At 44.2% G+C, this 16147-nt stretch overlaps 1 long non-coding RNA gene across 1 annotated transcript in view; it reads right to left on the bottom strand.

The window, feature by feature from the left end:
• Nucleotides 1-13224, bottom strand: part of LOC128593598 (uncharacterized) — a 104080-nt gene extending 90856 nt beyond the window's left edge. Inside the window, exons 1-3 of the long non-coding RNA XR_008382383.1 lie at nucleotides 12881-13224; nucleotides 9665-10405; nucleotides 9146-9287 (exon numbers count right to left, since the gene is read on the bottom strand). This is a non-coding gene — a long non-coding RNA (uncharacterized LOC128593598). The remainder of the gene's footprint in view (nucleotides 1-9145; nucleotides 9288-9664; nucleotides 10406-12880) is intronic.
• Nucleotides 13225-16147: the final 2923 nt, after the last annotated feature.

The following is a 16147-nucleotide window of genomic DNA, read 5'->3' as shown; positions in this document are numbered from 1 at the left end:
GCAAAGGAAAAAGTGCCTTGAGGCAGGGAAGAGAAAAAAAGAAAACTATACTGTATGCCTCGTTTCCTCCCCCTTCCTCCCAGTGTGACCCCAACAGCCCCTTCCCCAACCTGCATGTGTCCAGGCGTCACTCCTGGTACCACGTCTCACTGCCCCCACTCCAATTTGAAACCATTCCCTGAGACAAGCTCAGCATCCAGGCCCTCTGCAGACACAGCCTAGTGACAGCCCCAGCCCTTTTCAGGGTGGTTCCTAAGAGCAATGCAGACAGAGCAAATGCCACCCATCACTCAACCGCCTGGAGTACAGTCAGTTCTCTGCTCTCCCCCCACACTCCACTGGACCCTCCCTAATACCTGCTCCTCCCACCTCTCAGCTCCTGTGCCTGAGGTCCCCACCCCCAGTCTCAGATGGTGGCCTGTTTCCTGCTTTCCTGGGAAGACAAGAGGTGCCCAGGAGACCCTCCCACCACTGCACATGCCCCCTCTTATGGATACTGTACTCCCAGGTAGGGTGAACTTTCCATTCTGAGCACTAGAGCCCTCACCTAGTAAGAAGCCCAGCAACTCTCCCTCTGTGCCCTGTAGCCCCTCAAGTCCTCCTTGCAGGTCTCAGTGCTCACCCCGCCCCTGCACTACTGCCTGCTTCTCTGTCCCCCATCACAAGTACCTGGATAGTCCTGCACTTGCCGACTCCTCTTCCTCTCTTCCCTTGAATTTCCCTAATCTAGCTTCAGACTCACCCCTGCACTGAGACTCCTTTGGGTAAGACCACCATGGATGCCTGCTCTTGAGCCCACTGCCATCCTCAGTCCTGGCCATCAGCAGAGACAGGACTAGCTCTTTCTTCCCTGAAAAGCCCTTCATTAGCCCTCCAGGCTGCCCCTCTAGGGGTGAAAACAGGCTAGCCTGCTGGGTCCATAAGCCCAGGTCTGAGCACGTCCAGGCTCCTTCCTGGCCCTGTGCCAGCTCTGAACTCATCACCTCCACACTTCCCCCACTTGCTCTGTTCAGCTACCCTGACCCCTCACTGTGTCCCAACTGGCACTTCCTCCTCCAGGGCTCTGCTCAGTTCATATCATGGCACAGCCCTGTTTTACCCATAGTGTCTGTTTCTGCTACACTGCTGGCCTCCTCTCCCTCAGGCTCCCTGAGGGTCTGGGAGTTTGTCTCCTTTGCTTGCTGCTGTATTCTACCACCTTGAGTGGAATAGGTGCTCAGGAATATGCCAAGTATTCTACACTTTAATAGGTGCCTATAGAGGTCAGAGGTTTCCTGTGGCTTGGCATGGTCAATGCCACATAGCTCAAAAGCATGGTTGTGTGTGATCGTGACTTCAAGCATAACTCTGTGCCAAGTTTTGATACTTCTGTTGGGCATTGGGGCTGCAGCAACAACCCTGAGAGAAAAGAAGGCAACCCCACAATTAATAGGGACCCCAAAGTCAGCCAGAGAGCTGGGTCAGCAATCTGAGCATGTCTGCAGAGTGTTTGCATGGAGCAGGTGGGTGCCCGGAAGCCAGTGACAACCAGGAGCTCAGTGAAAGTGGAGGTGCCTAAGGGTCAAGACCAGGACCAGGCAGGATCTCAGGGAGAGAACCGATCTGTTAGGGAGCTAGAATTCTGGCTCTCCTAGAGAAACAGGACAAGGGTGGGGCCTCTAGCTCACCTTAATCCTGTGTCAAGTGATTGCTCACACCTTGGAAGAAGGGACTACCCCCTCCCCACCAACCAATCTACCAGTCAGAAATTTGCATGCCAATTGCAAAAGAATGTAGAGAAATTTCTAGCCCATGGGCCAAGGCACATAGGTACAGTAGAGTCTTAAAGATGAACTGGAAGAGCCTGAAGGCTAATTGCCATGTCATCAGGTTAAAGCTACATTGTGGCCCACAGCCCCCACATGGGCTTTCAGAGAGGCTCACGGGAGGTCAACATGCACAAAAAGACTTTGGTTCCAAGGTGATCTCTGGATCAGGAGGTAGGTCCAATCCAGGCAGAATAAAACAGAACCCTCACCCATAACCAAAGCCTTTTCTTATTTTGACAATGGAGGCCTGTTCATGGTCTATGTCTGTTAGACTATATCTTGCTCTTACTCCATAAACCTATCTTTTTCATTCTCAATAAACTTTGTTCCATGCTTGCCTTACGTCAAGGTCTGGTCATTCTTTGGCCAAAAACACCCCGAGAACCCAGGGTGAAGACTGCTGCCTGAAACCTGACAAATCCACAGAAGGGCCTGCCACTGGATCATGCAGCCAGAGGGGTGAGGTAAAGGACACCCCATTCTAAGCAGGGGAGCCCATTCTGCTTTCTTTTAAAAACTATCAGTAAACAGTGTTGCTCAATGAGAAAGATCTCAGGCTCCAGCTGTCTAGGACAGTGGGGAAGAAAATCAGTTTCAAGTTTCTGGGAAACGAGGATGCAGGGATGTTTTAAATAGGGCTAGATTTTCCACAGAAGTAATGATGCAGCAAAGGATATATTAATAGCTTCTAAGAACTACACAGCACACAAATACAGTAAGTGTTATGCACAAGATTAACAAGCAATGTGGGAACACAGAAGTCTTTGGAGCTAAATTCCTACACTAAATTCTGTAAATTGGGCAATGCCACACAGCACTCATTGAGAACTACTTCATTGTGTTATAACCTGGACTTTCAATGACAGAGACCAAAGAATCTACCATCCAAGCCATGCTCTGCTGAGAGTCAGTGATGTGTAGGGGCTGTTAACAGTGACCCCAGACTCACAGAGCTGGGAAAATTAGACCTATGGGCACTCCCATAAGACTAATACTTATATAGTGGAAACTGAGACTATGATTTTATTTAGTATTTGAAACAGTCTTGCTCTGTTACTTGGGTTAAAGTGGAGTCATAGTTCACAGATCCTCAAACATCCAGCCTCAAGTGATCATCCCACCTTGTCCTCCCCTAAAGTGCTGGGATTAAAGACACAAGCCACCATCCCTGGCCTGAGACTGTAATTTCAGCTCATGTCCTCCATATCCACCTTCCAAAAGAAATGTGTCCTGGACACAGCTCATGAATTCCTTGGTTGAAAGGGACCCCACTATCCAAAATGATCACCACCATTTCATGACACATTCCTCATCAGGGGGCTAGGATGGCCACACTCAATCTCCAGAAGTGTGACCATGAGGCAGTAAAGCCATATCCCCCTTCTTTGGCCTGTTTTTTCCTTCCATCAAAGGTATTTAATGAAAGAGGAAAAAATTGCATTTTGTTTAAGTGGATCCTGCTATCTCTCACCTTGTGTGCTTCTTTCTTTCTGGCTCCACTAACCGTGCCAGACCCAGCAGAGGCAGGCTTTCTACAAGAGATGAGAAAGAAGTCTTGTTCATCAAGATGCTCAAGCAGCACAGGGAAGCTGGAGGGATCTCAGCATGGCTGTGCCACCTCAGCAAGAAGAGGGACACAAGGAGCCATCAGACCCACTCACCTGGGCAATCTGGCATAACTGAATACCTGAGATACAAAGGGACAGATGACGAGAGCTCTGTGTAAGAGATCACAGTTTTTCTGTGTGGAAGATCAAGTTAGCCCTGGGTTCATTCATTCAGCAGATATTTATGCACCTGCTGTACACCCGTAGGATATAGCTGTGAACAAAACACAGAACTCCTTCCCAGAAAGGCAAGATCAGCATCTACCTCAACAGGAAAGCATGAAGGGGGGCTCAGCAAGTACAGGGGTGGGGACATGGATGTGGCAAAGCACAGTAGGTTTAGATATGTGACAGAGAACATCCTGAGAATGTCTCAACCAGTGCCTGCACACTGGGGTAGGAGAGAATGATGTGGATACAGAACTTGATCAGCGCTACAGTTTAATTAGAGAAGATGAACAGCGACATGCAGTCAGGGAGGAAAGGTGGCAGGTCCAACCTGGAAGAGTTCTGAATTCTAGCTTACGAGCTCATTCCTGCTCCTAGAGCCCAGGTATTGGCAACCTTTCTCTGTAAAGAGCTGGCAGTAAATCATAGCTTTGTAGGCAACATTTGTGTTGCTAAAACTAGAAACTAATCAACTTTGCTGATTCTAGCAGGAAAGCAGAGATGGATGATAAGAGAATGGAATGAACAAGCTATGTTCCAATAAAACTATTTACAGGCATGATGTTTGAATTTCATACAGTTTGTTTCACAAAAAATTTGACTTTCCAATTACCCTCCCTGCACCCACCCATTCTCTCCCCTTCCCAACTCTCCCCCTCCTCTTTCTCCTTCATCTTGGGCTGTAGTTGGGTAATAGCTTTCATATGGAAGTGTGGATGCTTATATATTGGTTTTGTAGTAGAGCTGAGTACACTGGATACTTTTTCTTTCATTCTTGAGATACTTTGCTAAGAAGCCACACCTATGTGCATTTTACAAAGGTATATGTTAAATCTACTAAGTGTAGAGTATAAATATCTTAACACAATTAAGAAAGTGTGGTGAAGGCTATGTTAACCAGTTTGATGAAAATATTTCAAATTGTATATAAAACCAGCACATTGTATCCCATAAATGCATTAATGTACACAGATATGATTCAATAATAAAAAAATAGTATAATAAAAATTGGGGGGCGGGGCCTGTGGCTCAAAGGAGTAGGGTGCTGACTCCATATACCGGAGGTGGCAGGTTCAAACCTGACCCGGGCCAAAAACTGCAAAAAAAAAAAGTAAAAAAATTTTACTCTCTTCCACAGCTATTTAAAAATGAACAGACTGTTCTTAGCTTACCAGTCTTACCAAAAAAGTGGGTACTATGACTTTCACCTGTGGAGGATTAAACGCTTCTGTGGGCAACAGGGAAATGGGGAAGGGTCTGGAACAGGAGATGAACATGAAAACCATTGTCAGCTGGTAGGAAGACAGGCTCTAACATTAGAAGGACAGGGACCAGTCTGTTGCTGCTCCTCACTGTACCTGAGGCCTGTCTATGTGGGTCTCTGCACTGAAAAGCACCTCAGGTGGCTCACACAGCGTAAAGTAACATCTGAAGAGTTCTGAAGGCCACAGTCGGAGCTCACTTTTGCCACTCCTGGGACAGCGCCACCTGTCACAGCAGCCAATTCCTGTCGAGTAGGCTCCCGAAACCCGGGCAGTGCTGTGGGCGCCTTTACGCCTTCCCGAGGAGAGGCAACGTAACAAATGTTTGCCAGGTGCACAGCTGTGTTCGCCTATGGGACCCTCTCCACCCTGCAGATTCCACACTGTTCACTTGATTCCCCCTCATCTGCCAGACCAGCAGCTAGTTATCTGAGCCAGGGCTCTGGAGTCAAACCCAGTGGGCTCCAGGCCCGGCTGGTAGGACCCGAGGGGGGGGTGTCACTGCAGCTCTGTGAGCTGGGAGTACCTCACCTGCCCCTGAAAGGTCCTGCATGGGAGACACTGAAGAAAGTTAAACGGATAGTTAGTGTGAACAAGCTTGTTATTAGTGACCGGCCACAGCGGCAGCTCTGAACACGTACAGGCCGCTTTCCCTCTTTCTCGCGCTGTCCTGCCGGTACCCACTCTCCAAACCAGAACCAGCGCAGAGCTGCATGCTGCAGGAGGCTCCTGGCCATGCGTCTGGAGGGTTTGGGGAGCCGTGGGCTCCGGGCCCGCCCCGAAGGCGCCCATTCTCCAAGATGCCGCCCGTCCGCCCTAGCCCTCGGCGATGGCCATCCCTCTGACACTCACAAATCCATGCCCAGGACGCCCGGCCTCACCCTGCTCCGCGCTCTGAGGAACCCGCCATTTACCTCTCACCCAAAGGCAGGCTTGCCGACAGACAGCTCCTCGGAGGTCCGACTGGCGTGGAGCTGCGGGAGGGGCGGCGCTGTTGGGTGTTTAAACGGCGCCTCCCGCGACGCGCACCGGCGGGACGCGCACCTGTAGGCTCTGCAGCGGGCCTCGGGGTCTCTGATCAGCCCTAGACCGGGCCGCGACACCCGCCACATAGAATGCAAATTCAATTTTACATTTTTTTAAAAAATTTATTTATTTGCAGTTTGGGCTGGGGCCGCGCTTGAACCCACCACCCCCAGTTTAATGGGGCCGGTGCCCTACTCCTTGAGCCCCAGGCGCCACCCCCGCTTTTACAAGTTGTAAGCAGGCTGTGTCAAAGGGAGGAAAGTAAACACACTTCTAAATGAAAATGTGGTACTTGCTGTGTTAAGTAAGCAAAAATTGGTTTTAAGTGACTTCTCATATATCCTTCCCAGAATTACATTAATTAGCTTTATTTTCACCGTTTCCTGGGCTGAATGGGAGACATGTGAAGAAAATTAAACAGCTAGTTTGTGTAAACAAGCTTGTTTTTGGTGACTGGCCATAAACTGTGGCTTTCTCGCCGCTGGGTACTGAGAACAGCTATTCTCAATCCATAATTATCAATTATCAAGGCAGTGCCCTTAATAAATAACACCTTGGCTTTTATCTTAATTGTAGATATAATAGTGTTTACATATTTTTACATATCACTGTTTACATAGTTTACAATCACTGTTAAGCCACACCTGTGGATCAAATAGCATCTTGACCAGTTCCAATTCTTCCCCTTTTTGGAAACGTAGAAATGATAAAGAAACATGCTGCCCCTCCCGCAGCAAGCATTTGCTGTGAAACATTTGCCATAATGCTTAGTTCTTCATGTCTTCAAGGGTCCAAGGGACCTTCCAGAGATTATCAGTTGTGGGTCGGTTCTGGCCAGAAAGATGCCCCATACACACTGCATGGTGTCAAGGAAAACCTGAAATGGGATTGACTGGATTCCAAATTGTAATGCCAAAATCTCAACGTATTGATTGTTTAGTCTTAAGCTTAAATATCTGTGACAACAAAATATCACATACAATATTCATTCATACATCAAATAAACAATTACCGTCTCGGGTACCCGAGGACATCCCTTCATTCATTAACTTATGGTGGAGTTGGGGAGAAAATATGTATTTTCCTGTCTGATTTTTTACTTCACAAACATCTTTCTTGGAAAAACTAATTTTTTTTTGTTATGAAACTAAATGGATCAGAATTTTTTCTCCTAAAATTATTTCTCATATTTCAATATTGAAGTGCCCTGTCTCATTTCCTGAATGTTAGATAGCCTCTACTTTGTAAGGATCTTATAAAATCCATTCCCACCTCTTAATCCAAGTATAAGTCTTTATTTAATACTTGCTCCATGCTCAAAACTTTTGTAAGCATCGCTAAGTTAAAGAGATAATCACATTCTGACTCCTTACTGACCAACCTATACTTTGCCATTGTGTAGTTTGAATTTTCTAGTATCTGCCACAGAGACCAGAAAAGGCCAGCTCTCCTTCGGTCCTCCAGGAGCCCTTCCCAGAGCAGCCATCCCATGACACACAAGGCTGGTTCATCCTGAAGCTCAAACACCTAGCCAGAGGCCAGCAGAAGAGCAGTGAGTTCCCTCCCTTCCTGCAAGTGCCTTCTCTCAGCTCAAGTCTCCATTCCTGGAAAACTCATGACACAGAGCTATTCTCCATGTAGGTGAAGGAGGACAGCATAGGCAAGAGACCCAATTCCTGCCCAGAATCAGGCTTAGAGAAACCTTGAAGGTCTGAAGTCAAGACCCAACTCATTTCTAGGAAGGCTATTTATGTTCCTTTATGTAGGTCAGTGCTCTCTTCTCTGTATCTCCAGACTACTGTGCACAAATAACCATGTGTGTACACTCGGTGTGTCTCACTCAAGTGTGGTGAGTGCCTATCTTCCCAATCCCAGAGCTTCTCTCAGTATCTGGGGCCAGAGAAGGTGGTCTTCAAATGACCATGTCACTTAGACACACCTAGAATTAAAAGATCTTGGACTGGAACAGAGTGATGGAATTGAGGGGGAGTCTATTCTGGACTAGAGCCAAGGTGCCCTTGGGTTTCTAGCTTGAATTAAATTCTGAATTCCACCCCACCACCGCCACCAGGTAAGCTTAGTTCTGCTTCAGACTCAGGTCTAGACTGGAACTGCTCTGAATGTTTATGGCTGGGTGTTTTAACATCTTCCTTGCAATATTTTCCTACCATCAAGGGAATCTTGCATTGATGCTGCTTTCTCTGGAGAAAATGTGTTAATAATTCAGGAAATACTTTGGCAAAAATGAATTTCTACTTAAAGTATTGTTATGACTATTATTCCATAAGCAAAGAGTTTTAAACATGTAAATTTTTAATATTCCTATCCTAATTCAGACATGAGGAAACCACTAACACAAATCTATTTAGGGCTGTTTAAGAAAGTCTAGGTTTGGTCAGGCGTGGTGGCTCACACTTGTAATACTGGCACTCTGAGAGGCCAAGGTGAGTGGATCAACCTGAGTTCAGGTGTTTGAGACCAGCCTGAGCAAGAGGGAGACCCATCTGTTTCAAAGAAAAAAAAAAACTAGAAAAAATTGTGGCAGGTGCCTGTAGTCCCAGCTACTCATGAGGCTGAAGCAAGAGGATCAATTGAGCCTGAGAGTTTAAGGGTGTGGTGAGCTGTGATGCCACAGCACTCTACTCAGGGCAACACATTTAGATTCTGTCTTAACAAACAAAAGCCAAACCAAACAAACAAAAAAATAGCCTAGGTGTATAGTTTCATTGTTTACATAGGGAATATGAACTCTTGTACCAAATAATATACATTATAAAAGGTGAAGCTAAGTCTGAAAAGATTCTTTAAGAAAATACAGGACTCGCTGTGTACTTTGCTCTCCAACTTTTTTCATATAGTAGCTGTATATATAGCTATGTGTCAAGGGATATCCATCCTTTCTAGAGCATTCTCTCACTAAACCTAAGTAACAGGACACATTTGGATAGTTTTAGAAGCAGTAAAATCACATTAAGAAGAGGGAAAGAAGAAAAGTGGGAAGATGGGTTGACGGGTTGAATAGCCTCACAGTTAAAAATGCTTACATAGCCCTTGACACAAGGGTTTGTCCTGGCACGCATGCGGGTACACACCTGGTGCCAAGAGCACCTTGGGTCAGGTCTGTCTGTCCGACCCACCATGGGCTGTCCTCCCCTCTCCCGCCGCAGGCAGCGGGAAGCATGGGTGGGGACAGCAGTGGCAGCGGCAGTGGAGCGCAAACTGGGGACGGGCTGGGCGACCTCCCCGCCTGCATTCCCCCAGCTCAGGGACCCACCTCCTCCTCATGCTCCAGCCAGGACTAGGGGTTGCAGCCAGTTGCATGCATCCATAGTCCCAGGGATGGTCCGGTCGCAGATGCCGCAGGGGCCATCCAGGACGGTCCTGGAATGCCAACTTCAGTGGGGTGGGTGTGCACCCTGCTCTCCAAAAAATAAAAAATAAAATAAAAAATACTTAAAAATGTTAATATAAATCACTCAACATTGCCCTCAGTGCCTACCTATGTAGATGATCCACCTGTGACTTCTATTATGAACGCTTTATTAGAGGGGAGAAGGACTGGGGACTTTACTTTTGAAGATACTATAGGGCAGGAATCCTCAAACTTTTTAAACAGGGGGCCAGTTCACTGTCCCTCAGACCGTTGGAGGGCCAGACTATAGTAAAAAAAAAAAAAACTATGAACAAATTCCTATGCACACTGCACATATCTTATTTTGAAGTAAAAAACCAAAATGGGAACAAATACAATATTTAAAATGAAGAACAAGTAAAGTTAAATCAACAAACTTACCAGTATTTCAATAGGAACTATGGGCCTGCTTTTGGCTAATGAGATGGTCAATGTCCGGTCCCATATTTGTCACTGATAGTTGTAACAAGTGATGCAAGTGTGTATCAGTTAGTCTAGATCTGGTTGGAGATTTCAGATGTTTCATTCTGGAAAAAGTCTGTTCACAGACATAAGTGTTGCCAAAGATGGTTGTCATTTTGAGTGCATGGTTCCTGAGATTAGGATGTGTCTGAGAGGGGAGAGATGCATAGAAATTAGGAAGGCTGCTTGACTTGAATGCTTCTTTCAGAGAGTCACAATACTGCAGTTCAGCCAGTTCCATTTGGTAAATCATATCCACATTTTCAAAGTCAATAGAAAATGGGTTGCAGAAAAGCTGCATGTCCTGTTCATGGAGATGAAGCTCTTTAAATCTAAATTGGAACTCCTTTTGCAACTTTTCCAGTGAATCCACACATTTTATTTGGGAATGCAATCAATGGATTTTCGGCTAACGGATTTTGAGTTGTGAGGAAATGGCAGAAATTTTCCTCTTTCACTTGTTTGATGAGGAGGCTAATTTTACTTCAAATGCTTTCACATGTGATTGCATATCACAGATGAGCTTCCCCTTTCCTTGAAGTTGCACATTGAAACTGTTGAGTAGCTCTGTTACATCTGTCAGAAAGGCAAGGTGCCATTTCCTTCTGCATCATTGAGCTCTGGTACTTCTTTGTTTTTTGAAAGCAGAAAAGCTGTAATCTGTGGAAGTAAGTCATAGAAATGTTTCAAAACTCTCCCTCGACTCAGCCAATGGATTTCTGTGTGATACAGAAAATCTTCATAGGCAACATTTAGCTCAGACAGAAATTCCTGAAATTGTCTGTGGTTTAGTGCATTACCTTCAATGAAGTTAACACAAGATACCACAGTTTTCATAACAGAGTCTCACTTCAGTGATTTACTACACAGAGCTTGTTGGTGGATGAGGCAGTGTATGGCTATTGGATGGGGATGGTTAAGTTTGTCTATCTCTTGGTTAATGCGAGCAATTACTCCTTTCTTAGACCTCATCATGGTAGGAGCACCATCAGTTGTCACACTGGCTAGTTTTGCCCAGTCCAGCTCCAAACTATTCACAGTTTGGCAAAACTTTTCATAGATATCCTCTCCTGTAGTTGTTACTTTGATGCTTTGCAGTGTAGCAAGCTCTTCTGTGACTTCAAAATAGTCATTTGTCTCATGAATAAAAATTAGAAGTTGGGCGGTGCCTGTGGCTCAGTGAATAGGGCGCCGGCCCCATATGCCGAGGGTGGAGGGTTTAAACCCAGCCCTGGCCAAACTGCAACAACAACAACAACAACAACAACAAAATAGCCAGGCGTTGTGGCGGGCGCCTGTAGTCCCAGCTGCTCGGGAGGCTGAGGCAAGAGAATTGCGTAAGCCCAAGAGTTAGAGGTTGCTGTGAGCCATGTGATGCCATGGCACTCTACCCGAGGGTGGTAGTGAAACTCTGTCTCTACAAAAAAAAAAAAAATTAGAAGTTGTGCAGAATCATGAACATCATTACTTTTGTTGAGTGCCAAACCTTTTCTATTTTTCTATTTCTATGTGGAGTTTTGCAAATGCTGATGCAAATCCTCTCCCATTTCTTCAATCCTTTGTGTAATTGAGGGTCCTAAAAGACTCAGTGTACTAAATAAATCGGCCTTCTCTGGACACATCTTGTTAGCAACAGAAAGAAGGCATTCTTTAACAAATTCTCCCTCCAGGAATGGTCTGCCAGTGCACTCTATTAGCTTGGCAACTTGAAAACTTGCTTGCAGTGATGAAGTATTTAGCTGTTTCTGCTTCACAAAAGTATTTTGCTGAGTTGTCAATGTATATTTCAGTTTTAATATTTTATATTTTCTCACTTCTCTGACCAAACAATCATATTTATCTTTATGTTGAGTTTGATAGTGTCGATGCAAATTATATTCTTTGAACACAGACACTATACTCTGGCTTATCAAACACACAGCTCTTTCCTTGTACTGCATGAAAAAGTAATCATAAGTCTACTGTTCTTTGAATATCCTGTACTCCAACTCAATTTTTCTCTTTCTTGATATCATTGTTTCCTAGAGATTCCAAATTGCTATTAGTAAAATACCAATATGTATATACAGTGCTCCAAAAACAATATACCAGTAATAACTTTGCCCACACAGACACATATAGACTGCACTGCCCATCAATGCAGTCTGATCAGTGCCCATCAATGCAGTCTGATCAGTGCCCATCAATGCAGCCTTGTCAGTCCACACCATTTGAGCCTCACCAGTGCCCATATTGGTGGAAGTCCACTTTTACCGCAGGCTCACACTGGTGTGGTACAGGAACCAGCATGATTACAGAGCTGGTTCCTCCACCACCTTTCCAGTTCACACTACCCTGTGCAAACCGCACTGCCATCTGTGAACTCGCACAGGAATGTGATCAGATTCCACTGCAGGAAAAAAGATGGCATGTATGCCTTTGTTCTTCTGAATCTAATGTGAGTCCAGCCATACAAGCATATGGCTGAACTCGCACTGCTCAGAGATCACAACAGTGTGAACCGAGGCTTACACAGCACACAACATACAACATCATACACAACTGAATAGCAATCAGAATATAAATGTACTTACTGTCAATTAAATTGGGTTTCCTACTCCTTGGCTGTCTGCAGAGCTGGATTAAGTTCCCATGGGGCCCTAGGCAGATTACCAGTTTGGGGTCCTATGCAATAACCCTGAGCACTGACCATTTGCGATAACACTGACTGCTGACAATTTGCATTAATACTGAGTGCCAATAACTTGCATTACACTGAGCACTGACTATTTGCATTACCTCTGAGCTCTGACCATTTGCATTACCTCTGAGCACTGACAATTTGCATTAGCACTGAGTGCTGACTATTTGCATTATCACTGTGATGCAACCCCTCTAGAAACCACCCCCAACCAACTAACCAACTTTAAAAAAAGGCTCTCCTAACTTCAAAAAAAGAAAAAAAGGCTCGCCTAACTTCAAAAAAAAAAAGGCATCCCCTATTTGCAAAAAAAAAAAAAGACCTCCTAACTTCAGGAAAAAAAGGCCCCCCCTTTAACCGCAAAAAAAAAAAAAAAGGCCCTACTAACTGCAAAATAAAAAAAAAAAAATAGACCTCGTAACTTCAAAAAAAAAAAAATCCTAACTTGTTCTTACCTCAGTCCTTAGGCAGCAACAGGCTCTGCACAGGCAACCTGATGACTCCTCCGATTACACCAGAGACTGAGAGGAGGAGTCGAGAGACAAAGAGAAGGAGGGGAGTCAGAGAGTGGGGGGCACATTCCACACATGTGCACTGCGGGCCAGGACGAGTGGGCTCCTAAGCAGGATGGCAAAAACACCTGGCGGGAAGAGACAGAGAGAAGGAGGGGTGGGAAGAGACAGAGAGAAGGAGCAGAGTCGGAGAGTTGGTGCACATTCCACACATGTGCACTGTGGCCCAGGACAAGTTGGCTGCTAAGCAGGACAGGCAGGGAGGCAAAAACACCCGGTGGGCTGGGATGAGTCGGCTGCTAAGCAGGACGGGGCAGCTGTGGCAAAAAAACACCCAGCAGGCTGGATAAATGTCCTCGGCTGGCTGCATGCGGCCTGCGGGCTGTAGTTTAAGGACCCCTCCCCCATAGGGCTCTTCCCAGTCACAGTTACTAATATCCCTCCTAGTACAGAGTACCCTCAAGGGGGCCCACAGGAAAGAATACAGGTCTGGAGACCTACTCACTCAGCAACAACTTAAGACTGTCCAATCCCTTTTACACGCCACCCCAGGTAGTGCCGCTTTCAATTTACCAGCATGTGATAATGTTCTTTTGCTTTCTGGTGGTGCCTGTGGCTCAGTGAGTAGAGTGCCAGCCCCATAAAGAGGGGTTGAACCCACCCCCAGCCAAATGCAACAATAAATAAATAAATAAATAAAAAGTATATATTAAAAAAAATGTTCTTTTGCTTTCCAACATGGGAGTAAAGAAATTAAAAACAGGAATATGTGTTCCTATTCCCCCAGATACTGTTGGGTTATTGTAAGGAAAAAGTAGTTTAACATCCTATGGAGTGTTTGCCCACATGAGTGTTATTGATAGTGACTTTTTAGGGGAAATAGAGATCATGATTTTGGTAAGCCAACAAACTCAAATTTTAGCTAGACAAAACACTGCTCAATTGCTACTCCTGCCTCAAGTTAAATTACAAAGTACTGGTAAAAAACACACTAGTGGTCTCAGCAGTACAAACAACATTTTTTGGCAAACATCTATTGATAAGAATAGGCCTCAACACTCACTTTGAAGGATAAATCCTTTACTTGCCTGTTACATATTGGCACAGATGTTTCAGTCGTGACTTTAAATCTGTGGCCCAAGGAGTGGCCAAAACATATAGTCAATGTTACTTTTACAGGCATAGGAACTTTAAATTCAGCCTTTCAAAGTACATTACCTTTACCTTGTGTGGGACCAGATAATCAAAATGCTCAAATTCAACCATACAGAGCTGATATTGCTATTAACTTGTGGGGTTGAGATTTACTTCAGCAATGGAAAACTGTAATAACTATACCTTCCTCTCATACTAATTCCTTTAAAATGTCAAATTTAGCATAGAGGCCACCACCCCAAAATATGCTCTCAAACTATCTTGGAAGAGCAATAATCCAGTGTATGTGGATCAGTGTCCATTAACTAAAGAAAAACTGATGCCTTACAATTTTTAATTTAGGAACAGTTAGAGCAAGGACATATTGAGCCCTCTACCAGCCCTTGGAATTCTCCTATCTTTGTGGTAAAAAAAGAAATCAAGCAAATGGAGAATGCTCACTAATCTTCGCCAAGTTAATGAAACAATTTTTCCCATGGGTCCCCCGCAACCAGGACTTCCTTTACTCTCCACAATCCCTTCAAATTGTTATTTACCAACCTACACCTTAACTAATCTTTTTAAAATCCTGGAAGGACCTTAAGACTTAAATAGTCCTTGTTCACTTACTCCAGAGAAAAAGAAGGAACTGCAACTAATTGAAAAAGAGTTTGCCTCAAAAGAATTATATCAAGTTGACATTAGATTACCAATTCAACTAATAATTATAGCCACTTCTCGCTCTCCAACTGAAGTTATTTATCAAGAGAACACCCTTTTAGAGTGGCTATTCCTTCCTAATAAAACTGCACAAAAATTACAACAATATGGTAATAACTCAAAAGTTGTTCAACTCCTTATAATTCTGTCCAAAAGAATGTATGCTATTCTTATTCTACTCCAAGACTTTCATTGTCCTATGAATGTGGTGATGGACTCTCAATATACATGCTTTGCTGTTAACCACCTAGAAAAAACTATTACTTCCACTGATGAAATTTCTTCTCTTTTTTGATCTATCCAGAGACTCTTTAGACACCGTATTCATCCTATATACATTACTCACACACCATTTTACCTGGTCCTATGACTTCTCTAAATTCATAAATAGATCAAGCCCTTGTTGGTACTGTTCAAGAAGCATCTACTTTTCATTCCTATACACATGCTAATGCAGAAACGCTTCTTGAGAAATTTCATCTTACAAAAACTCAGTCACAGCAAATTCTTTCTAGTTGTCCTTCTTGCTCCAAAATATATGTTCCCTCCTTTCATGAAAGTACCAACCCTAGAGGAGAAATGGCAAACCAAATATGGCAAATGGATGTGACTATAATCCCATCCTTTTGTAAATTAAAATATGTTCATCATTTCATAGATCCTTTTTCTCATTTTTCTTGGGCAACATCCTTACCTGGAGAAAGGGCTCACCATGTCATTCAACATTTATTAGAATGTTTTAATGTCATGGGACTTCTTAAGTCTATTAAAACTAACAATGCACCTTCTTATTCTACTCAAAAATTAAATACCTTTCTGTCTTTTTGGAATATTCAACTTTCTCATGGTATTCTCTATAATTCTCAAGGCCAGGCCATTATTGAACAACACCAGAAAACATTAGAAGATATTTTATTTAAACAGAAAGGAGGAGATGGTACACTGTCCTTGAATAACAGTCCTAGATACATTCTTACTGGAGCTCTGTTCACTCTTAATTTTTTGAATCTCAACAATGATGGAAACACAGCTGCTGAATGTCACTTGACATCTCTTACCCATTCACCACCTTCTCAAATACGGCAACCTATTTTCTACAAGAAACCAGATATGTCTGAATGGGAACCTGGTTATGTGTTACATTGGGGCTGAGGCTTTGCTCATATCATTACAGAACAGCAAGAGAAGCAGTGGTTACCCACCCACTGGATTAAGCCTCGATATCAGCAAAAAGCCTTGCCAGCATTTTGATGAATCCACCTTCACTGATCTCTTCAATAACATGACCATCAAGATGTCGTCCTCTCCCAAGAACCACTAACTCAACTTTTCCTTCTTGGGGTCAAATAAAAAACT

The sequence above is a fragment of the Nycticebus coucang genome, chromosome 9, assembly GCF_027406575.1.
Source record: "Nycticebus coucang isolate mNycCou1 chromosome 9, mNycCou1.pri, whole genome shotgun sequence".
In the NCBI taxonomy this organism is placed as follows: Eukaryota; Metazoa; Chordata; class Mammalia; order Primates; family Lorisidae; genus Nycticebus; species Nycticebus coucang.
The sequence above is the reverse complement of the archived record's forward strand: the minus strand, read 5'-3'. Positions and strand labels throughout refer to the sequence as shown.